The sequence below is a fragment of the Hyperolius riggenbachi genome, chromosome 10 (assembly GCF_040937935.1).
Source record: "Hyperolius riggenbachi isolate aHypRig1 chromosome 10, aHypRig1.pri, whole genome shotgun sequence".
In the NCBI taxonomy this organism is placed as follows: Eukaryota; Metazoa; Chordata; class Amphibia; order Anura; family Hyperoliidae; genus Hyperolius; species Hyperolius riggenbachi.
Genome location: NC_090655.1, coordinates 267,645,837 through 267,671,563, shown reverse-complemented (window position 1 = coordinate 267,671,563; position 25,727 = coordinate 267,645,837). Strand labels below are relative to the sequence as shown.

The following is a 25,727-nucleotide window of genomic DNA, read 5'->3' as shown; positions in this document are numbered from 1 at the left end:
AGAGTTATGGAACATCTTAAAATGCATAGCAACTGGGCTTTTTTCATATCCTGATTTTATATTATTCACGTGTTCTTGTATCCTATCTCTTAAAGGCCTAAATGTTTTTCCAATATATATCATATCACAACTACATCTTAATTGATAGATTAATTTATCCATGGCACAATCCATGTAGTCATTAATCCTATATACAACCGAGCCATCATAATTGGGAAAGGTATCACCTTTTTCCATATAAGGACACATTAAGCAGTCACAGCATCGAAACATCCCAACATAACAATTGTATACAGAGCTTTCTTGGAGTCTCGCATTCTTGTTTTTAATTTAAGGGGGTTAATTTCTGACTCTGAATTGTACAAAGCAGCCATATCAGTGTGACATAAAATCTGGCTCAGTCAGCTCCCAACAAAAACAAATAATTCACTTTTCAGCACTCTTGTTATCAGGAGTGTTTGATAAGCCATATAAAAAGTGTTTTGGCTTCTATTTACTCTTCAGTAGAGCCATGGCTGCATACAACTGCAGAACCTGCCTTATTTGCATCGATAGTAACCCTGGTTTATTAACCCTTCCAATCAGAAATATAAAAAGTGATCACAGGTAAGTTCTAACTAGGCTTAGCACTATATGTGCCCATATTTATTACAAACCAATACACTGAGTATCATGTAAGAAGCCTCTGTGTATACTGTGCAATTATGCTTCTTTGTGCAAAAAAAAAAAAAAAAAAAAAAAAAAAAAAAATCAGAACACCTTTGGCCAAGACATTTCCCACACTCAGCACCTGATAATAGTGCTTTTCGCAGTGTGAGATCTCTCATGTGTGACAAGTTTGATTTATGCCGAAAGCATTTCCCTCACTCAGCACACGCATAGGGCTTTCCACCTGTGTGAGATCTCTCATGTGTGACAAGCTGTGATTTATGCCGAAAACATTTCCCACACTCAGCACATGCATAAGGCTTTTCACCAGTGTGAGATCTTTCATGTGAGGTAAGATTTGATTTATGCCCAAAACCTTTCCCACACTCAGCACAAGAATAGGGCTTCTCACCAGTATGAGATCTTACATGTGCAGCAAGAATTGATTTATACCTAAAACATTTCCCACACTCAGCACATGTATAGGGCTCTTCACCAGTGTGGGATCTTTCATGAAATAGAAGATAAGATTTCCGTGCAAAACATTCTCCACATGCAACACATGAATAAGGTTTTTCACCAGTGTGGGATCTTTCATGAGTGATAAGGCTTGATTTTTGAGAAAAACCTTTCCCACACTCAGCACATGTATAAGGTTTTTCACCAGTGTGGGATCGCTTATGTTTTACAAGGTCTGATTTATGCACAAAACATTTCCCACACTCAGCACAAAAATAAGGCTTATCACCAGTATGAGATTTTTCATGTAAAACAAGGTTTGATTTATACCCAAAACATTTCCCACATTCAGCACATGAATAGAGTTTTTCACCAGTGTGGGATCTTTCATGTAAGATGAGGCTTGATTTCACTGCAAAACATTTCCCACACTCAGCACATGCATAAGGCTTTTCACCAGTGTGAGATCGCTCATGTTTTACAAGGACTGATTTATGGCCAAAACATTTCCCACACTCAGCACAAGAATAGGGCTTCTCACCAGTGTGAGATTTTTCATGTAAAACAAGGCTTGATTTATACCCAAAACATTTCCCACATTCAGCACATGAATAGGGCTTTTCACCAGTGTGGGATCTTTCATGTAAGACGAGGCTTGATTTCAGTGCAAAACATTTCCCACACTCGGCACATGAATATGGCTTTTCACCAGTGTGAGATCTCTCATGTTTGACAAGAGTATTTTTCTGCCCAAAACATTTCCCACACTCAGTACATGCATAGGGCTTTTCACCAGTGTGAGATCTCTCATGTAAGACAAGATGTGATTTCTGCTTAAAACATTTCCCACACTCAGCACATGAATAAGGCTTCTCACCAGTGTGAGATCTCTCATGTATGACAAGATGTGATTTACTAACAAAACATTTCCCACACATGGAACAGGAATGAGACCCTCCAGCATGGGGAGTGCTGTCCTGTGTATGAGGCCCCTCAGGGTTAGACAGGTGAGGGGAGTCTGGGGGAATATTTGGGGTAACCAGGATATCTGCAGGAGACTCTTGTCCAGTGACATCATCATCCGTTGTACTGTCTGTGGATACAGAGAGACGAGTCTCTGAGAGGTTCCTGATGCCGGGACTCCGCCCTGCAAATAGAGAAACATCATCACTTCCTGTTAGAGAATTCTGAGGGGAGGAACAATTATCATCAGGGAGGGTCAGAGAGCTGCTGAGAATTCCAAGTTGATGCAGTTTTTGCAGTTTGGAAATGGACCGAATGCAGCAGCTGCATAACTTTGCATATAATTTTTTTGTAACAGGTACATTTTTATTGTATTTTTGGTTTTTGCACACAAAATACAACATAACAAAACATTTGAACATACCATAACAAGAACATAACGGTAAGCCAATACATTCTTAGAAGAAAAAGAGGAGAAAGAAAGATAGTAGCTCCCTGATGTGAAGAGACACATGAAGGGGTGAAGAAAAAGAAGAAGAGAAGGAAGTATCATTATCACTGTTACATGTTATACACGTCAGAATATATCCATCTTACACACAGTCTCAGCACTATGTATCATACTTCATGGATTATTGTCGTATATCGAATAGAGAATCTTCATTCATCCATTGTCACTGGTTATATAACTGAAATTATCAACTTGTGCAATATCAACAGTCTCTGTGAATATTGATTATTCTCGATACCTTCTGATAGATCCCATCCCCCCACTGGAGCTTATCGAGCATATATCTCTTTTCATTGAAGAGTACATCATTCTGTCAGAACTTATAAACACTCATTGAGCAGGCATGGGTGCTGTAAGTGTAGTAGTACACGGCAATCTGAGATTATCTATAGTTTTTTGTAAAAGATTTCCTCAGGCAACATGTAACAAAGTACCTCACCTGGTATAGATTTGTAAATGTCTGTCAATACAGTCCTACAATTCTTGTCGCACCATCCAGACCAAATATAGTCACATTTATTGGGACAGTTCCGACCTTTATATGTCATTTTACATAGTGGGAGGATTTTGTTAACGGTGTTAATCCATTCAGCTTTGGTGGGTATGATAGGCTGGCTCCAATCAGATAAGATTACTTTCCTAGCTACATGGCAAAGCGTAAATATCATTGCTTGTTTATACTTACCATAACTGCCTTTCGCAAATATACCTAATTTTACCACTTTAAGTTCAAATTTGAAAGGCGCATCTTAGGCCTGAAAGATTTTAGGAAAAGATTGAATCACACGATTTCTGTCAGAAATTGCGATTGCAATTCGATTCACGATTTCTTACAGGCAGTGTAAAAAAAGTTAATTGACAAGCTAATGGGCGGAGTCTGCCACCCATGATACTACAATTGTTAGACAGGGCAGACTCTGCCCGCCCAGCTAGTGATGTGGACTCGGGAGGAGTGAGCTACACGAGATTTAGAGCCTGTGGGTGGACTCTGGCATCTGTCCAGCCAATGACAGGGAGGCGCTGGGAGGAGTGAGCTGCAGCAAGAGAGAGAGCCTGTGGGCGGAGCTAGCTGCCTGCTTATCTGATAGGCTGCAGTCAGTATACACTGAAGTTGGGGAGTGAGTGAGCCGCCTCCATCACCACAAGGGACCCGCTGAGCCACTGCGTTTAACACCCGCTGAGACGCCGATGCATAGAGCGGCAAGCGGTGCACAGCGGGAGAGGGGACTGCCTGCAGAGGGGGATGAAATTGCCATTATGACAATCATGGAATCGCCGTTTCCGTGATCACGATTTCGATCCCCCAATGATTTATCGTTCAGGCCTAGCGCATCTAATACTTTTTCTATAGTCTTTTCAATTTGGTCCCAATATCTTGCTAATGCCGGACATGTCCAGAACATATGAAGAAAGTTTCCCTCTGCTGCCCCGCATCTGGTACATAAGTTAGAGTGGGAATGATCAATTTTGTGTAGTGTGCAAGGAGTAAAATATACCCTGTGTAAGTACCCTGTGAATCAATCTGTCCCTGGATGAGATCAGGACCCCAGCTCCCCTGCCCACCACCTCCTCCCATTCCTCTTCCTCTATTTCTCCTAAGTCGTATACCCATTGTCCATACATTTTGTTAGTATTATGACCCATTTGAAGGAGGAGTTCAGCGTAAATGGCTGATAATGGCTCAGCCAGTCGCTCTACTATAAGGAGAGATTAGAGTGGGTCGGACTCCAACCGCAGTCTTTCTTTACCAAATTGGGCTGTAAATGCATGTGAGAGTTGTAGGAATCTAAAACACATGTGATTAGGAAGACCATATAGCTGTTGCAGTTCCGAGAAAGCCAGCATAGTCCCATTCGGGGCTACATCTTTCAGGATTTTCATTTCATACCCGGCCCAAATTGCTGGATCAGGGATAGTAGAAAACTGGGAAATATTGGGGTTTCCCCACAACGGTGTATATGGGGACCATCTGTGTGGCATAGCAAATTTGCTATGGAGATATTGCCAGGCATGGATCGTGGTTTTCATAGCAGTTGTAATGTCTGGGGAAGAATTAAAGCCTCTAAAGGGTAAATTTAAAAGAGCTTCGTACGAGCCCATAATGGCTGCTTCACCCACCACAGCTGGGTTGTTTTCATCACGAGAAAACCGCCATCTGATGGTAACTAGTATTGTCGCCAGAAAATAATAGAAGAAATTATGCATAGATAAGCCCTCCTCTGCTACCGGTAATTCCAAGGTTATGAGCGATAAGCGTGGGAGTTTATTGGACCAGATAAAGGGAATCAGGATTTTATTTATCTCTGTAAAGTATTTTTTAGGTATCCAGACTGGTGAATTACGGAAAACGTACGTAAATTTAGGTAGTAACATCATTTTTATCGCATTAACTCTCCCTACCAAGGTTAAGGGCAGTTCCTGCCAGGCACTACATTTATCTTTTACTTTTTATGATGGGAATAAAGTTATTGGTTAGAAACATTTGAAGGTCCTTCTGTATCTCCAGGCCGAAATATGTGAAGGAGGTACACACACTAGCACAAGGAATCAGGATATCCCCAGTTTAGTGGAGGAGAGGACTGACTCCAATAGGAGATTGTGGCGCACAGAGCCGGTGCAGATCCGAACAGCCACAAACACTTTCACGATAACGTCTCAGCGCAAGGTAGCGCTGAGCGCATAAACCAGGACTGAGGAGATCAGGACAGGTAGACAGAATGAACGCTTGCTAGCTAGTCACTACTCAGTGACAGCAAGCGTCCATAACAAGACAGACTGGAATGAGGCAGCCAATGCGAATGCAGCGATGGCGTGCCTCACAGAGACAGGACAGGATAGTCAGGAAATAACAGGATCAAGATAGATGAATGTAACACAGACAAATATACAATAAGTATGTTTTCCTAGCGTATTACAATTACAGCTATCAATGAAACTATTTTATAACGTCTGACTAACATATGTATGTATCGGCAACGAACCGATATATGACATAAGCAGGAACACTGACTAGGAACTAGAGCAATACAGGGAACAGGGTTCAGAAGGATTTGCTAACTCTACGCAGAGATTAGCGCAATCCACACACGGTAACAGGAACAGATTAACTAGCTAAGCACGGGTGATCACGATACGCGCAATCTACCAAAAACGTGCTGAAAACTGACTGACTGAACACAGGATATAAACAGTTCGTGTACGTATATATCAGCGACACTGATGTATTAACGTAACACGAATACAAGGAAAATAACAAACGTGCTAGTATGCATATATATTGGACGATGAACCAATATATGGTGCAAGACCAGCAAAGTATCATAAGAACTAGGAACACGATCTGGGGCCAGAGTAACAGCAAGACAGGCTGGTGCTGCTGAGACTATGATAGCCAGAGAAGCCCTGCAGGAAGCAGATCTTTATACTGAGGTCATCCAATGGGAGCAGACATGCAGATTCCCACACAGGTGAATGGTAATTATTCAATCCTGAGCTGGCCAGCACTGTAGAGCCACTGCAGATGGAATCAGCAACTAGTTTCAGTGCAAACCAAACTATGCAAGCAAATGCATGTAATGACATCAAAAACTGCTTATCTTCAGTAAAACTGCAGCCAGCAGTACATGCTGCAGACATGATCATGACAAGTCTACAGTTTCCAGAGCTGCAGTAAGAGAGGGACCCGAATCTGCTATATATAGGAGGAAGTCATCTGCATAGAGTGAGATCCCACAATGCTATTAAGAGTGTCTAATCATGATTGCTAGCGGTTCGATGGCCAAGGCAAATAGATTCGGCGAAAGGGGACACCCCTGTCTAGTACCTCTAGTCAGTTGGAAGACTTGTGTAGTCTTGTTAGTGACAGCAGCATCTGCATAACCGCCATGAGTTAGTCCTCAGGACACCTTCCAAGTTTAATGTGAGAAGTACAGGAGCATGCTCTGATATACCACTAGGGAGTATGTCCACCTTTTGAATCATTGGCAATATATCATCTGTTGTATAAATGAGATCTATTTGTGATAAAGTTTTATGTGCAGTAGAAGAGCAGGTGTATCTAGTTTCACTCAGATGTTTCCATCTCCACATATCTATTAACCTCCTTAGCGGTAACGGGGTAAGCCGCCGGAGGGTGCCGCTCAGGCCCTGCTGGGCCGATTTACATAAATTTTTTTTTGCTACATGCAGCTAGCACTTTGCTAGCTGCGTGTGCATAACGATCGCCGCCACTACCCGCCAATTCGCCGCTATCCGCGCCGCCCCCAGACCTCTTTCGCTGCCTGGCCAATCAGTGCCCGGCAGCGCTGAGGGGCGGAATACCCGCTGACGTCACGACGTCGATGACGTCATCGCAATCGTTGCCATGGCAACGGGAAAGCCCATACAGGGAATCCCATTCAGAACGGGAATCCCTGCAGGGTAAAAGCGCCGGCGGCGATCGGAGGGGTGGGAGGGATAGCGAAGGGAGGGGGGGAAGCTAGCTAGATGCTTTAAAAAAACAAATTAAAAAGTGCTGCGCTGCCCCCTGGCGGATTTATTGCACCGCCAGGGAGGTTAAGGAATGTGTTTCTGCCCATGCAGCTAGGTTGGATCTTTCTGGTCCAGTATAGGTCAGTCTATCAATGGTTGGGTTGGGAGCTACATTAAAGTCTCCAGCCCATAGGATTTTGGCCGGTGATAATTGAGTAATTATGGTAATGAGGTTGTTTAAAAGCTAAAAGCTTCCAGTGGGTGGCAGTTATAAACAAATTATAATGAAGGGGGCCCCAAAAATCCAAAAAGAATTGCTTGTGTTAATACAGATCTGCCAGAGGTATCCAGCTTGACTTGCTGTATTGTCATGTGTAAGGATTTATGTAATAGGATACTAACCCCTCTAGAATGAGTAGAATATGTAGAGTGAAAGTAATGCCCCACCCATGGGTTTTTTAAGGCCATTATAGTTCTACCGATTAAGTGAGTCTCCTGCAAAATGCAGATAAGAGGATGATATTTTTTTAAGAAGTTAAAAACTAAAGCTCTCCTAAATTTGGGGTTGAGACCCGGAACATTCCATGAAACGCAGGTCAAGCTGGATGGCAGATCTACCTGTCGTGCAGTTGCCAGGGCATCAGAAGTTGTAAAATATTTATACATGTAACAATTCGTAAGCAGTTGTGCCCAAGAGAGGGCAAAGGTAGAGAGAAAAGTTGGAAAGAAGAGTAAAATATTAGAAATAAACATTATTATCTTAAGCGGTTATGAACCGTGACCTACCGAACTCCCTTATCCCTCAACTCCCACCCTTCTACGTCTAACGACTCGCAGAGTAGCTTATTCCCAAAACCCCCGCCTACTCTTCACTATCTGCTAAGAGAAAGGCTACTAACTAACTTACTGATGTGTAAATATATACACGGACGAACAGCTGAGGTCCACTGCCCAGCAACACCCAGTCAGTGCTGGGAGGAGGAAACTTATCTTAGGCAGTTAAACTAATTACTAACGTGTAACAGTAAAATATAACTTGAGAGCCCAGAAGGGGGAAGGGAAACCCAGAGGCATAGAGTCTTCATGGAGAATAATGTTCTGGGCTATAGACTCACACCATCACCCAGTGTTGAAGGGCGGGCACAACATTCTCTTATATTATATATAGTCATAGTGGCACATGACTTAAGCATTACATACAGTGGGATGTGAAAGTTTGGGCAACCTTGTTAATCGTCATGATTTTCCTGTATAAATAGTTGGTTGTTACGACAAAAAATATCAGTTAAATATATCATATAGGAGACACGCAGTGATATTTGAGAAGTAAAATTAAGTGTGCAATAATTGTTTAAATAAAATTAGGCAGGTGCATAAATGTGGGTACTGTTGTAATTTTATTGATTCCAAAACCTTTAGAACTTATTGGAACTCAAATTGGCTTGGTAATCTCAGTGACCCCTGACCTACATACACAAGTGAATCCAGTTATTAAAAAGAGTATTTAAGGGGGTCAATTGTAAGTTTTCCTCCTCTTCTAATTTTCTCTGAAGAGTAGCAACATGGGGGTCTCAAAACAACTCTCAAATGACCTGAAGACAAAGATTGTTCACCATCATGGTTTAGGGGAAAGATACAGAAAGCTGTCTCAGAGATTTCTTACAGAACACCCCCCCCCCTCCCCAGCTTACACCCATCTAGAGACTCAGGCAGGAAGCACACTTGTCATGATTTGTCCATTGAACAAGTGGCCGTGCGTCTTTCAGAACATCCCCAGCTTACACCCTTCTAGAGACTCAGGCAGGGAGCACGCTTGTCCTCATGATTTTGCGGGCTTTGCAGTGCACTGTCATCACATTTTCTGTGTTCATCTGTAATTTTTGGATGCAGTGAAGAGTCAGAGGTGATGAGCTGAGGGGGGATATGGAGAGGGGGGGACACAGGAGTACATTCTAGCACTCATTAATGTAACAGGTTTATTATAGGGGAAAAGAGGCCAGAGGACATCAAGAGTTGAGGGGGGATGTGCAGAGAGGGGGCACGGGAGTGGGTTCTATATATATATATTTAGCTTAAGTATTTTGTATATCTAATATTTATCACTCACCAACACGCATCCTTGTAATAACGTCTTCCTCCTTAGATGCTCTCATCATGTCTCCCTCCTCCATAGACTGCTGATCACGCCTCACATAAGTCTCTTCTTCTTCTTTCTTAATTGTCCTCATCATGTCACCTTTCTCCATAGACTGCTGATCACTCCTCACATATGTCTCCTCTTCTTCCTTCTTAATTGTCCTCATCATGTTACCCTCCTCCATAGACTGCTGATCACGCCTCACATAAGTCTCTTCTTCTTCTTTCTTAATTGTCCTCATCATGTCACCTTTCTCCATAGACTGCTGATCACTCCTCACATATGTCTCCTCTTCTTCCTTCTTAATTGTCCTCATCATGTTACCCTCCTCCATAGACTGCTGATCACGCCTCACATACGTCTCTTCTTCTTCTTTCTTAATTGTCCTCATCATGTCACCTTTCTCCATAGACTGCTGATCACTCCTCACATATGTCTCCTCTTCTTCCTTCTTAATTGTCCTCATCATGTTACCCTCCTCCATAGACTGCTGGTCACTCCTCACATATGTCTCCTCTTCTTCCTTCTTAATTGTCCCCATCATGTCACCCTCCTCTATAGACTGATTACTCCTCACATATGTCTCCTCTTCCTCATTAATTGTCCCCATCATGTCATCCTCCTCCATAGACTGCTGATCACTCCTCACATATGTCTCCTCTTCCTCATTAATTGTCCCCATCATGTCATCCTCCTCCATAGACTGCTGATCACTCCTCACATATGTCTCCTCTTCTTCCTTCTTAATTGTCCTCATCATGTTACCCTCCTCCATAGACTGCTGGTCACTCCTCACATACGTCTCCTCTTCTTCCTTCTTAATTGTCCCCATCATGTCACCCTCCTCTATAGACTGATTACTCCTCACATATGTCTCCTCTTCCTCATTAATTGTCCCCATCATGTCATCCTCCTCCATAGACTGCTGATCACTCCTCACATATGTCTCCTCTTCCTCATTAATTGTCCCCATCATGTCATCCTCCTCCATAGACTGCTGATCACTCCTCACATATGTCTCTTCTTCTTCTTTCTTAATTGTCCCCATCATGTCACCCTCCTCCATAGGCTGCTGATCACTCCTCACATACGTCTCTTGTGCTTTGAGCTCAGACATTAGTTCTGAAAAGGATAACAGATTATAGCAGTAAGATATTAGCAGTAATAAACAGAGCACAGAAAATAACATAATTTGCTAGGGGGTGATAATATCCCATAAGCTGTGGTATCCTGCACATTCAGTACCACAGTCCTCTCTCCCAGTGTGCCTTGCTCATCATCTGGTGCTTCTCTCCTCCTCTCCATGCACACATTCCTGGGAGGTTACAGCAGTGCCGGCAGTGGTAGATGGATGAGGATGTGAGGAGAGAACAGCTGGAGACAGAGGAAGATAGGAGCAGAGGCCTGCAGCTAATTAGCTATAAATTATCATTACTTATGGCTCTGGCACCTGATGAACTAGGCAGATGGGACTGAACATTGGCAATCCAGCGCAGTAGATTTGGTCGCAGCAGTGAGTAACTTCAGCGCCGTCAGAACACGGAGCTGAACTTACTTATAAAACACTATAATTCCTCCTCCAGCAATTGCTGGAAGCCGAATTATTTCATTCCCCACTATCCATGAGGACCTAGAGGGGGAATAGTATCTAACGTCGCCGGGACAGCAGGATATGCCATACCGGCTGTATCCTGAGCCCAAGTCTCCGACGGCAAATCCTCTCGTACGCAGATGGGACTGCAGCTCCATATCCTGACCACACCTGAGCCCACCTGTCCATCACCTACTAACCCCAAACCCTCCAAGAGCCGTAGCAACAAACCTCCCAGCCGGGGCAGTGTCAATACCAGGACCAAAGCAGCAGAGATCACCCAACCACTCTCCAGCTGCAGCCTCCATCTACTCTGCCTGTCCTACTAGCCACACCCCTTGTTACCTGGCTCCACCCCCTAGCTGTGACCCACCAGCCACCATCTTTGTGCAGACTCCAACCTCTCTCACTACACGACATACAACTCCTGTGACTGCAGTAACAACCACAGATGAAAACAGGTGTGTTTAGCTGCATAATTTATAGCATAAGAAGTAATAGAAATCCAGATAATGTAATACAGAGAGTGTATATGTGTGATGCACCACCTGGAGGTGGTAGCTGCTCTACGAGGATCTTATGGGCTCAGTATTCCATGGCATACAGGAATCGGCCTGTCACAGCTCCGCACTGACTTCCTATGTAATAAAGTATGTCCACCCCCTGCCTCTGCTCTGCCCAATATATAACAAGTATGTCCACCCCGACCTCTGCTCTGCCCAATATATAACAAGTATGTCCACCCCGACCTCTGCTCTGCCCAATATATAACAAGTATATCTACCCCACCTCTGCTCTGCCCAATATATAACAAGTATGTCCACCCCGACCTCTGTTCTGCCCAATATATAACAAGTATGTCCACCCTGACCTCTGCTCTGCCTAATATTTAACAAGTATGTCCACCCCGACCTCTGCTCTACCTAATATTTAACAAGTATGTTCACCCCGACCTCTGCTCTGCCTAATATATAACAAGTATGTCCACCCCGACCTCTGCTCTGCCCAATATATAACAAGTATATCTACCCCACCTCTGCTCTGCCCAATATATAACAAGTATGTCCATCCCGATCTCTGCTCTGCCCAATATATAACAAGTATGTCCACCCCGACCTCTGCTCTGCCCAATATATAACAAGTATGTCCATCCCGACCTCTGCTCTGCCCAATATATAACAAGCATGTCCACCCCGACCTCTGCTCTGCCCAATATATAACAAGTATGTCCATCCCGACCTCTGCTCTGCCCAATATATAACAAGTATGTCCATCCCGACCTCTGCTCTGCCCAATATATAACAAGTATGTCCAACTCCACCTCTGCTCTGCCCAATATATAACAAGTATGTCCACCCCGACCTCTGCTCTGCTCAATATATAACAAGTATGTCCATCCCGACCTCTGCTCTGCCCAATATATAACAAGCATGTCCACCCCGACCTCTGCTCTGCCCAATATATAACAAGTATGTCCACCCCAACCTCTGCTCTGCCCAATACATAACAAGTATGTCCACCCCGACCTCTGCTCTGCACAATATATAACAAGCATGTCCACCCCGACCTCTGCTCTGCCCAATATATAACAAATATGTCCACCCCGACCTGTGCTCTGCCCAATATATAACAAGTATATCTACCCCACCTCTGCTCCGCCCAATATATAACAAGTATATCCACCCCGAGCTCTGCTCTGCCCAATATATAACAAGTATGTCCATCCCGATCTCTGCTCTGCCCAATATATAACAATTATGTCCACCCCAACCTCTACTCTACCCAATATATAACAAGTATGTCCACCCCGACCTCTGCTCTGCCTAATATATAACAAGTATGTTCACCCCGACCTCTGCTCTGCCCAATATATAACAAGTATCTCACCAGCACACCTCAAGTCAAAGCACACCTTTTATTGTGCCAGTATCCACAAAATTCCAACAATTGTTTCGGGGGCCACGCAGGTTCCCCCTTTATCAAGCCATATGCCTTGATAAAGGGGGACCCTGCGTGGCCCCCGAAACAATTGTTGGAATTTTGTGGATACTGGCACAATAAAAGGTGTGCTTTGACTTGAGGTGTGCTGGTGAGATCTTTGATACTGATTTTGTGTGTAGCACTGCCTATACCACTTCACCAAGCACCCCGTGATATCGGATGGTGTGCCTGCTTCATCTTGGAAATACTATATAACAAGTATGTCCACCCCGACCTCTGCCCAATATATAACAAGTATGACCACTCCGACCTCTGCTCTGCCCAATATATAACAAGTATGTCCACCCCGACCTCTGCTCTGCCTGATATATAACAAATATGTATGTCCACCCCGACCTCTGCTCTGCCCAATATATAACAAGCATGTCCACACCGACCTCTGCCCTGCCCAATATATAACAAGTATGTCCACCCCAACCTCTGCTCTGCCCAATATATAACAAGTATGTCACCCCGACCTCTGCTCTGCCCAATATATAACAAGTATGTCCACCACGACCTCTGCTCTGCCCAATATATAACAAGTATATCCACCCTGACCTCTGCTCTGCCCAATATATAACAAGTATGTCCACCCCGACCTCGCTTCTGCCCAATATATAACAAGTATGTCCACCCCGACCTCTGCTCTGCCCAATATATAACAAGTGTGTCCACCCCACCTCTGCTCTGCCCAATATATAACAAGTGTGTCCACCCCACCTCTGCTCTGCCTAATATATAACAAGTATGTCCACCCTGACCTCTGCTTTGCCCAATATATAACAAGTATGTCCACCCCGACCTCGCTTCTGCCCAATATATAACAAGTATGTCCACCCCGACCTCTGCTCTGCCTGATATATAACAAGTATGTCCACCCCGACCTCTGCTCTGCCCAATATATAACAAGTATGTCCACCCCGACCCCGGCTCTGCCCAATATATAACAAGTATGTCCACCACGACCTCTGCTCTGCCCAATATATAACAAGTGTGTCCACCCCACCTCTGCTCTGCCCAATATATAACAAGTATGTCCACCCCGACCTCTGCTCTGTCCAATATATAACAAGTATGTCCACCCCGACCTCTGCTCTGCCCAATATATAACAAGTATGTCCACCCCGACCCCGGCTCTGCCCAATATATAACAAGTATGTCCACCCCGACCTCTGCTCTGCCCAATATATAACAAGTATGTCCACCCCTGACCTCTGCTCTGCCCAATATATAACAAGTATGCCACCCCTGACCTCTGCTCTGCCCAATATATAACAAGTGTGTCCATCCCACCTCTGCTCTGCCCAATATATAACAAGTATGTCTACCCCGACCTCTGCTCTGCCCAATATATAACAAGTATGTCCACCCCGACCTCTGCTCTGCCCAATATATAACAAGTATGTCCACCCCGACCTCTGCTCTGCCCAATATAAAACAAGTATGTCCACCCCGACCTCTGCTCTGTACAATATATGATAAGTATGTCCACCCTGACCGCTGCTCTGCCCAATATATAACAAGTATGTCCACCCTGACCTCTGCTCTGCCCAATTCATAACAAGTATGTCCACCCTGACCTCTGCTCTACTGAATATATAACAAGTATGTCCACCCCGACCCCTGCTCTGCCCAATATATAACAAGTATGTCCACCCCGACCTCGGCTCTGCCCAATATATAACAAGTATGTCCACCCCGACCTCTGCTCTGCCCAATATATAACAAGTATGTCCACCCCGACCTCTGCTCTGCCCAATATAAAACAAGTATGTCCACCCCGACCTCTGCTCTGTACAATATATGATAAGTATGTCCACCCTGACCGCTGCTCTGCCCAATATATAACAAGTATGTCCACCCTGACCTCTGCTCTGCCCAATATATAACAAGCATGTCCACCCCGACCTCTGCCCTGCCCAATATATAACAAGTATGTCCACCCCGACCTCTGCCCTGCCCAATATATAACAAGCATGTCCACCCCGACCTCTGCCCTGCCCAATATATAACAAGTATGTCCACCCCGACCTCTGCCCTGCCCAATATATAACAAGTATGTCCACCCCAACCTCTGCTCTGCCCAATATATAACAAGTATGTCCACCACTACCTCTGCACTGCCCAATATATAACAAGTATGTCCACACTGACCTCTGCTCTGCCCAATATATAACAAGTATGTCCACCCCGACCTCTGCTCTGCCCAATATATAACAAGTATGTCCACCCCGACCTCTGGTCTGTACAATATATAACCAGTGGTGCTCAAATACCCCTTTTAAAAATTCGAATTTGGTCGAATTCGAATAGTAAATTATTCGAGGTCAGTCGAATATTCGAGTCGAATATTTTTTACTATTCGATTCGACCTCGGACTTCGAGCTCACTATTCGAGTCGGTATTCGAGCTCACTATTCGAGCTGACTATTCGAATTGGCCCAAAATAGCTTCCAACACTTGTTTTGAGGGTGAATGATGCAAGAAACATCTTTTTTTCCAAGTAACAACAGCAAGTGATTATGTGGGGATGTTCCTTTAAAAAAAAATGTGGAAAGAGAAGTTGTGTCCTTAATTTGGTTCAGTAGTGTAGTGTTACTGTATATACTTGTTCTTCTTCTTCTTTATCTTTCTTAATCTTCTTCTAGATCTTCTTCTTCTTCTTCTTCTTCTTCTTCATCATCTTCTTCTTCTTCTTCATCTTCATCTTCTTCATCTTCTTCTTCATCTTCTTCTTCTTCTTCATCTTCTTCTTCTTCTTCATCTTCTTCATCTTCTTCATCTTCATCTTCTTCATCTTCATCTTCTTCATCTTCATCTTCTTCTTCATCTTCTTCATCTTCTTCATCTTCTTCATCTTCTTCTTCTTCTTCTTCATCTTCTTCTTCTTCTTCTTCATCTTCTTCATCTTCTTCTTCTTCTTCTTCATCTTCTTCATCATCTTCTTCTTCTTCTTCATCTTCATCTTCTTCATCTTCTTCTTCATCTTCTTCATCTTCTTCTTCATCTTCTTCTTCTTCATCTTCTTCTTCTTCATCTTCTTCTTCTTCTTCTTCATCTTCTTCATCATCTTCTTCTTCTTCTTCATCTTCATCTTCTTCATCTTCTTCTTCATCTTCTTCTTCTTCATCTTCTTCTTCTTCTTCATCTTCATCTTCTTCATCTTCATCTTCTTCTTCTTCATCTTCTTCTTCATCTTCTTCTTCATCTTCTCCTTCTCCTTCTTTTTCAATATCGTCTTCTTCTTCTTCTTCACGTATTTCTCTTTTCAAATTTTTTTTTAAAGAAATGCAGCTATTTTTGAGCGTAACAAATAGCTGGTGGGCGCACGCATGTTGGAAGCGCCATTGTATGTGCTCCCTGGCAGTGGAAACACAAAGACAGCAGGAGGTAAATTCAGCAGCAGGAGGAGGAGGATGAGTGTGTGGCAGCAGGCAGTCAATGAGGCAGGCAGCTCGCCGTGACATAATAGCCCTGGTACCTAGCGGTGATACCAGGGCTGTAAATAAACACAACAGGAGGTCCCAGACAGCGGTCGTGCAGCCCACATTGTGTCCAATACACAACTGGGACAACACAGTTTTCAACCCGGGCACCTCAGAAAAATTAAACCTTTTTTTTTTTTTATTGGTTTTTTTTGGTTTTGGTTTTACAACCAATATAGCTATTGTTTTGACGTAATAGCTGGTGGCAGAGTGGCAGCAGAAGGTAATTCTGTGTACCCTGGCAGTGGGAAACACAGACAGACAGCAGCAGCAGGAGGAATGGAGGAGCAGTGTGAGCAGCTATTGTTGTGACGTAATAGCTGGTGGCAGAGTGGCAGCAGACGGTAATTCTGTGTACCCTGGCAGTGGGAAACACAGACAGACAGCAGCAGCAGGAGGAATGGAGGAGCAGTGTGAGTGTGGCAGCAGGTAGGCAGCGTGACATAATAGCCCTGGTACCTAGCGGTGATACCAGGGCTGTAAATAAACACAACAGGAGGTCCCAGACAGCGGTCGTGCAGCCCACATTGTGTCCAATACACAACTGGGACAACACAGTTTTCAACCCGGGCACCTCAGAAAAATTAAACCTTTTTTTTTTTTTATTGTTTTTTTTTGGTTTTGGTTTTACAACCAATATAGCTATTGTTTTGACGTAATAGCTGGTGGCAGAGTGGCAGCAGAAGGTAATTCTGTGTACCCTGGCAGTGGGAAACACAGACAGACAGCAGCAGCAGGAGGAATGGAGGAGCAGTGTGAGCAGCTATTGTTGTGACGTAATAGCTGGTGGCAGAGTGGCAGCAGACGGTAATTCTGTGTACCCTGGCAGTGGGAAACACAGACAGACAGCAGCAGCAGGAGGAATGGAGGAGCAGTGTGAGTGTGGCAGCAGGTAGGCAGCGTGACATAATAGCCCTGGTACCTAGCGGTGATACCAGGGCTGTAAATAAACACAACAGGAGGTCCCAGACAGCGGTCGTGCAGCCCACATTGTGTCCAATACACAACTGGGACAACACAGTTTTCAACCCGGGCACCTCAGAAAAATTAAACCTTTTTTTTTTTTTATTGGTTTTTTTTGGTTTTGGTTTTACAACCAATATAGCTATTGTTTTGACGTAATAGCTGGTGGCAGAGTGGCAGCAGAAGGTAATTCTGTGTACCCTGGCAGTGGGAAACACAGACAGACAGCAGCAGCAGGAGGAATGGAGGAGCAGTGTGAGCAGCTATTGTTGTGACGTAATAGCTGGTGGCAGAGTGGCAGCAGACGGTAATTCTGTGTACCCTGGCAGTGGGAAACACAGACAGACAGCAGCAGCAGGAGGAATGGAGGAGCAGTGTGAGTGTGGCAGCAGGTAGGCAGCGTGACATAATAGCCCTGGTACCTAGCGGTGATACCAGGGCTGTAAATAAACACAACAGGAGGTCCCAGACAGCGGTCGTGCAGCCCACATTGTGTCCAATACACAACTGGGACAACACAGTTTTCAACCCGGGCACCTCAGAAAAATTAAACCTTTTTTTTTTTTTATTGGTTTTTTTTGGTTTTGGTTTTACAACCAATATAGCTATTGTTTTGACGTAATAGCTGGTGGCAGAGTGGCAGCAGAAGGTAATTCTGTGTACCCTGGCAGTGGGAAACACAGACAGACAGCAGCAGCAGGAGGAATGGAGGAGCAGTGTGAGCAGCTATTGTTGTGACGTAATAGCTGGTGGCAGAGTGGCAGCAGACGGTAATTCTGTGTACCCTGGCAGTGGGAAACACAGACAGACAGCAGCAGCAGGAGGAATGGAGGAGCAGTGTGAGTGTGGCAGCAGGTAGGCAGCGTGACATAATAGCCCTGGTACCTAGCGGTGATACCAGGGCTGTAAATAAACACAACAGGAGGTCCCAGACAGCGGTCGTGCAGCCCACATTGTGTCCAATACACAACTGGGACAACACAGTTTTCAACCCGGGCACCTCAGAAAAATTAAACCTTTTTTTTTTTTTATTGGTTTTTTTTGGTTTTGGTTTTACAACCAATATAGCTATTGTTTTGACGTAATAGCTGGTGGCAGAGTGGCAGCAGAAGGTAATTCTGTGTACCCTGGCAGTGGGAAACACAGACAGACAGCAGCAGCAGGAGGAATGGAGGAGCAGTGTGAGCAGCTATTGTTGTGACGTAATAGCTGGTGGCAGAGTGGCAGCAGACGGTAATTCTGTGTACCCTGGCAGTGGGAAACACAGACAGACAGCAGCAGCAGGAGGAATGGAGGAGCAGTGTGAGTGTGGCAGCAGGTAGGCAGCGTGACATAATAGCCCTGGTACCTAGCGGTGATACCAGGGCTGTAAATAAACACAACAGGAGGTCCCAGACAGCGGTCGTGCAGCCCACATTGTGTCCAATACACAACTGGGACAACACAGTTTTCAACCCGGGCACCTCAGAAAAATTAAACCTTTTTTTTTTTTTATTGGTTTTTTTTGGTTTTGGTTTTACAACCAATATAGCTATTGTTTTGACGTAATAGCTGGTGGCAGAGTGGCAGCAGAAGGTAATTCTGTGTACCCTGGCAGTGGGAAACACAGACAGACAGCAGAAGGGCAGTACACAGCAGCAGCCCACTGTAGGTGTGAAATGTGTGGCTGCAGGCGACGTAATAGTCAAAGTGAACCAGGCTGGCTTAGTGAGCAGGAGCCAGGAGGTGGTAAAGGGTGGTAAGGCACATTAACGATGGTACTAAGTTCCGGCAGCCAGTTCATGTCCCCCTCTCGCCGACAACAGGGGCCAGGAACTCGCCTTCCACCCACGCCTGGTTCATCTTGAGAAACGTCAGTCTGTCCACAGACTTGTGAGACAGACGTGAGCGTTTCTCGGTGACCACGCCACCAGCTGCACTGAAGCAGCGCTCGGACAGCACGCTGGAAGGGGGGCAGGACAGCACTTCCAGGGCGTACTGCGCCAGCTCGCTCCAGATCTCCATGCGCTTGACCCAATACTCCATGGGATCAACAGGGGCATCGCTGTCAAGCCCGCTGTAGGACCCCATGTAGTCAGCCACCATGCGGGTCAGGCGCTGGCTGTGACCGGAGGAGGATGCTGCTGCATGCATCTCCTCTCTAGTCACTGCTGCCGGAGCCTCTACAGTCCTGTAGAGCTCGTGGCTGAGAGACAGCAGGTCTGTGGGGCGCTTGCTGCTGCTGGATGCAGGCACCTGCTGCTGCCTCTGTGCTGGCTGCTGGACAGTGGGGGTGGAAGGCTGGGGGAAGGCTTCCTCCAAGCGCTCAACAAGGGCCTGCTGCAAGCTCCTTATTTGTTGCGCTGGGTCTCCTCCTGCAGGCGGCAGGAACTGGCTCAACTTCCCCTTGAGGCGTGGGTCCAACATCATGCTGATCCAGATGTCCTCCCTCTGCTTCATCTGGATCACCCTGGGGTCCCTGCGCAGGCACGTCAGCATGTGCGCTGCCATTGGGAAGAGGCGGGCCACGTCTGCTGGCACATCGACGTCAGTGCTGTCCTCCTCATCCTCCTCCTCTGCTGCCTCATCCTCTCTCCACCCCCGCACCAACTCAGCTGCACTGCGCTGATCCCCCTCATCAGCAGCCAGGTCAGGGACCTCCACCAAGTCCTCCTCCTCCTCCCCCTCAGAGGTGGACTGTGCAGCTGCTTGCCGCTCCTGCTGGTCCAAGGCTGCCGCTCCCTGTGCCAGCAAAGCATCGAGTGCCCTGTTCAGCAGAGAAACCAGGGGCACCCACTCGCAGACCATAGCATGGTCCCTGCTCACCATGTTTGTGGCCTGCAGGAAGGGAGCCAGCACTAAGCACACCTGCTGCATGTGCCTCCAGTCATCATCGGGGACGATGGACGGGATGTTGCTGGTCTTGTCCCTTCTCTGAGCTGCGGAAACAGTGGCCAGGGCAAGGTAGTGGTTGACAGCGTGCTTCTGTTCAACCAGACGCTCCAACATCGCCAGGGTGGAGTTCCAGCGAGTCGGAACGTCAATGATCAGCCGATGGCGTGGCAGATCCAGCTCCTTTTGCACGTCTTCCAGGCTCGCACAGGCTGCAGCCGAGCGCCGGAAGTGACGCACAACGTTCCTTGCCGTTTCCAGCAGCTCGTCCATCCCCTGGTAGGTGCGCAGGAACTTCTGCACCACCAGGTTCAGCACGTGGGCAAGACAGGGGATGTGGGTCAGGTTTCCCCTGTCTATGGCAGCAACCAGATTGGCCCCATTGTCGGACACCACCTCTCCGACTCTGAGGCCTCTGGGGGTCAGCCAAATCCGCTCCTGCTCCTGGAGTTTGGCCAACACGTGGGCTGCCGTCAGCTTGGTCTTGCCAAGGCTGACCAAGTGCAGCAGCGCTTGGCAGTGGCGGGCCTTCACACTGCTGCTGAGGCGGGGGGTTTGGCCAGGTGTGGCGGAGGATGGCAGAGGATCGGAGGAACCCGCTGCAGTTCCCCTGACCCTGCGGGGTGGCACCACCCACTGTGTTGCTGCTGCTGCTGTGCCCGCTGCTGCTCTCCCATCCTCACCCCCTTCCACCAAGCTGACCCAGTGGACAGTGAAGGACAGGTAGCGGCCTGTCCCGAAGCGGCTGCTCCAGGAGTCCATGGTGACGTGGACCCTTTCACCAACCGCGTGCTCCAGCCCTCGCTCCACATTGGCCATCACAAAGCGGTGCAGTGCAGGAATGGCCTTGCGGGCGAAGAAGTGTCTGCTGGGGAGCTGCCAGTCTGGGGCTGCACAAGCAAGCAGCGCCCGCATGTCGCTCCCCTCCTGCACGAGCGTGTACGGCAGGAGTTGGGAGCACATGGCCCGTGCCAGCAAGCCGTTCAGCTGCCGCACGCGACGGCTGCTGGGAGGCAGAGCCCTAACCACCCCCTGGAAGGACTCGCTCAAAAGGCTCTGGCGTGCCTTTTTGCTGGCACGGGAATCAGCAGACGGAGCAGAGGAGGCCACTGAGGACTGGCTGCCAGAACAGGCCTCAGTGTCGGCGGCAGGAGTTGCAGAGGGGGGAGGAGCAGGGCGTTTCCGCACTCCTGCTGGTGCTGCTGGAGGAGCAGGAGGGCGGGTGGCTGCTGTTGCTGCTGCTGCTGCTGAAGGCTGTGCAGTGATGGGATTGGTGCCACTGCCAGCACCAGATGCCTTCAGCCTCTGGAACTCCTCATGCTGGTGGAAGTGTTTCGCAGAAAGGTGGTTGATCAGCGAGCTGGTGCTGAACTTCAAGGGGTCTGCACCTCTGCTCAACTTCCGCTGACAGTGGTTGCAAGTGGCGTACTTGCTGTACACTGTGGGCATGGTGAAAAACCGCCAGATTGGTGACAAAAACATCCCCCTACGGCATGGAAGCGCTGCTGCCTGTTTCCCTGTGGTGGTTGGGGGGGGGGGGGGTCTTGGGTGCGGCTGGTGGTGGTACTGGCTGATGCTGCTGCTGCTGCTGCTGAGCCTGAGACACCAGCAGGCTGTGGGACGCTGCCAATGCTTGCAATGATGCGCCTCCTTGCAAGGCCCACAACCGCATCCTCCTCCTCCTCCTCAGAGCTGCTGAGGACGACATCCTCTGGATGTGTTGGCACCCAGTCTCTGTCTGTCACCGGGTCATCATCATCATGCCCCTCCTGAAACATGTCCTGCTCTGATGATGACCCCCCAAACTCCTCTGCTGATGCATGGATGGGACGCTTGACTGTCGCCACAGTCTTGCTGTCCAATCCCTCCTCCCCCAAAGTGCCCATCAGCATCTCCTCCTCCAAATCGCCAACAACAGCATTCAATTGACTCATCATGCCTGGGGTCAAAAGAGTGCTGAGTGACAGGTCGGCGACTGACGGTGAACTGGCCTCCTCCCCAGGCCCTGCTGGGCGGCTGCTGCGAACAGGGGTGGTGGTGGTGAGGGTGGAGGCCTCGGATGCAGAGCTGATGGCGGGCTGCTCATCCTCCGTCATGAGTTGCACCACAGTGTCTGCATCCTTTTCCTCAATGGGACGTTTCCGACCCGGCTGGAGGAAAATGGGAGCAGGTGCTACACGCTGCTGCTGCTGTGTCTCTGCAGCGTGAGTTGCAGATGCTCCTCCTGGGCGGCGCCCAAGGCGTCCACGGCCAGTGGCTATGGGAGGAATGTTAGCCACTGACGCTGCTGCTGCTGCTGCGGAACTGTGCATGGTGGCGCGCCCGCGGCCGCGGCTTGCCACAATGCTGCTCCCTCTCTTCCTGATTCCCTTGCTGCCCTTCCCCTTGCCCAAACCGCGCTGGCTGCCACTTCCAGACATCTTCAATGTTTTGGGCGTATAGACAAAAGTTTTGTAAAAGGGCGGGTGAAAAGTGGGGTACTTTAATGGAGTGGGTTGGTTGGTGAGGTGACTGAGTGAGTGTCCCCTAGTACAGTAAGTAAGTATTAACAGTCAGGAAGTACAACTAGCAGTTACAATAATCAGTAGTAGTAATCACAAGTAAATTTAGTGTGTGTACACTCAGACAGTGAGTGCACGCACGCAGGAGCTAGTAGCCTATGGACACAGTGACTGAGTGTCCTAGACTCCTAGTACAGTAAGAGTAAGTAAGTAGTAACAGTAAGTAGTAGAACTAACTAATAACAATAATCAATCAGCGATCAGAAGGAAATGGAGTGTGGGTGGTGTGTGTACACTCAGACAGTGAGTGCACGCACGCAGGAGCTAGTAGCCTATGGACACAGTGACTGAGTGTCCTAGACTCCTAGTACAGTAAGTAGTAACAGTAAGTAGTAGAACTAACTAATAACAATAATCAATCAGCGATCAGAAGGAAATGGAGTGTGGGTGGTGTGTGTACACTCAGACAGTGAGTGCACGCACGCAGGAGCTAGTAGCCTATGGACACAGTGACTGAGTGTCCTAGACTCCTAGTACAGTAAGAGTAAGTAAGTAGTAACAGTAAGTAGAACTAACTAATAACAATAATCAATCAGCGATCAGAAGGAAATGGAGTGTGGGTGGTGTGTGTACACTCAGACAGTGAGTGCACGCACGCAGGAGCTAGTAGCCTATGGACACAGTGACTGGGTGTCCTAGACTCCTAGTACAGTAAGAGTAAGTAAGTAGTAACAGTAAGTAGTAGAACTAACTAATAACAATAATCAATCAGCGATCAGAAGGAAATGGAGTGTGGGTGGTGTGTGTACACTCAGACAGTGAGTGCACGCACGCAGGAGCTAGTAGCCTATGGACACAGTGACTGAGTGTCCTAGACTCCTAGTACAGTAAGTAGTAACAGTAAGTAGTAGAACTAACTAATAACAATAATCAATCAGCGATCAGAAGGAAATGGAGTGTGGGTGGTGTGTGTACACTCAGACAGTGAGTGCACGCACGCAGGAGCTAGTAGCCTATGGACACAGTGACTGAGTGTCCTAGACTCCTAGTACAGTAAGAGTAAGTAAGTAGTAACAGTAAGTAGAACTAACTAATAACAATAATCAATCAGCGATCAGAAGGAAATGGAGTGTGGGTGGTGTGTGTACACTCAGACAGTGAGTGCACGCACGCAGGAGCTAGTAGCCTATGGACACAGTGACTGGGTGTCCTAGACTCCTAGTACAGTAAGAGTAAGTAAGTAGTAACAGTAAGTAGTAGAACTAACTAATAACAATAATCAATCAGCGATCAGAAGGAAATGGAGTGTGGGTGGTGTGTGTACACTCAGACAGTGAGTGCACGCACGCAGGAGCTAGTAGCCTATGGACACAGTGACTGAGTGTCCTAGACTCCTAGTACAGTAAGTAGTAACAGTAAGTAGTAGAACTAACTAATAACAATAATCAATCAGCGATCAGAAGGAAATGGAGTGTGGGTGGTGTGTGTACACTCAGACAGTGAGTGCACGCACGCAGGAGCTAGTAGCCTATGGACACAGTGACTGAGTGTCCTAGACTCCTAGTACAGTAAGAGTAAGTAAGTAGTAACAGTAAGTAGAACTAACTAATAACAATAATCAATCAGCGATCAGAAGGAAATGGAGTGTGGGTGGTGTGTGTACACTCAGACAGTGAGTGCACGCACGCAGGAGCTAGTAGCCTATGGACACAGTGACTGGGTGTCCTAGACTCCTAGTACAGTAAGAGTAAGTAAGTAGTAACAGTAAGTAGTAGAACTAACTAATAACAATAATCAATCAGCGATCAGAAGGAAATGGAGTGTGGGTGGTGTGTGTACACTCAGACAGTGAGTGCACGCACGCAGGAGCTAGTAGCCTATGGACACAGTGACTGAGTGTCCTAGACTCCTAGTACAGTAAGTAGTAACAGTAAGTAGTAGAACTAACTAATAACAATAATCAATCAGCGATCAGAAGGAAATGGAGTGTGGGTGGTGTGTGTACACTCAGACAGTGAGTGCACGCACGCAGGAGCTAGTAGCCTATGGACACAGTGACTGAGTGTCCTAGACTCCTAGTACAGTAAGAGTAAGTAAGTAGTAACAGTAAGTAGAACTAACTAATAACAATAATCAATCAGCGATCAGAAGGAAATGGAGTGTGGGTGTGTGTACACTCAGACAGTGAGTGCACGCACGCAGGAGCTAGTAGCCTATGAACACAGTGACTGAGTGTCCTAGACTCCTAGTACAGTAAGAGTAAGTAGTAACAGTAAGTAGAACTAACTAATTACAATAATCAATCAGCGATCAGAAGGAAATAGAGTGTGTGTTGTGTGTGTACACTCAGACAGTGAGTGCGCACACGCAGGAGCTAGTAGCCTATATGAACAGTGACAGTGAGTGTCCCTACGGGTACAGTAAGAGTAAGTAGTAAGTAAGTACAACTAACAATAATCAATCAGTAATCAGAAGGAAATAGAGTGTGTGTACACACAGACAGTGAGTGAGTGCACACACGCAGGAGCTAGCTAGTAGCCTATAAACAGTGACAGTCAGTGAGTGTCCTACTCCTAGTACAGTATAACTACAATACTATTAGTAAAGGACAGCAGAAATACTGGTATAGATGATGAGAGAAATAAACAGAGGACAGCTGCCCACAGAGGCAAGGCCCCCCTGAGGCCTAAACCTGTAAGCTTGCAGCAGCTGCCTGTCTCTAATGTAACACACAAGCTACTAACTAAAATACAATGTCTATCTAAATAACAACAATACAGGTGTATATGGCAGGTGTAGGTGAGCAAAAACGCTAGGTAAATGAACACAATAGAGCACTTGCTAAGCCAAAGCACAAAGGAGCAGATCTCTCTCTGTACAAGTCTCAGGCAAGCATGGAAAACCCGAACATGGCGGCCGCTATTTATAGGGTAGGGGCTGGCCAGGGTCCCCCTCTGTGATTGGCTGCCGTCAGAGGGCCTGGGAGCCCTCTGATTGGCTCTAAGCACATCAATCTGGGCTATGACGCTATTCGAGCTCGGTACCGAGCTCGAATAGCGCCGGTTTGCTCGAATAGCTCGAATAGTGAATGGGCTATTCGAGTGTTCTCGAATAGCCCATTCGAATAGCTACAGCTATTCGGAGC

The 25,727-nt window shown here is 46.8% G+C and overlaps 1 pseudogene; it reads right to left on the bottom strand.

The window, feature by feature from the left end:
• Positions 1–720: 720 nt before the first annotated feature.
• Positions 721–25,727, bottom strand: part of LOC137537176 (uncharacterized) — an 84,879-nt pseudogene continuing 59,872 nt past the window's right edge.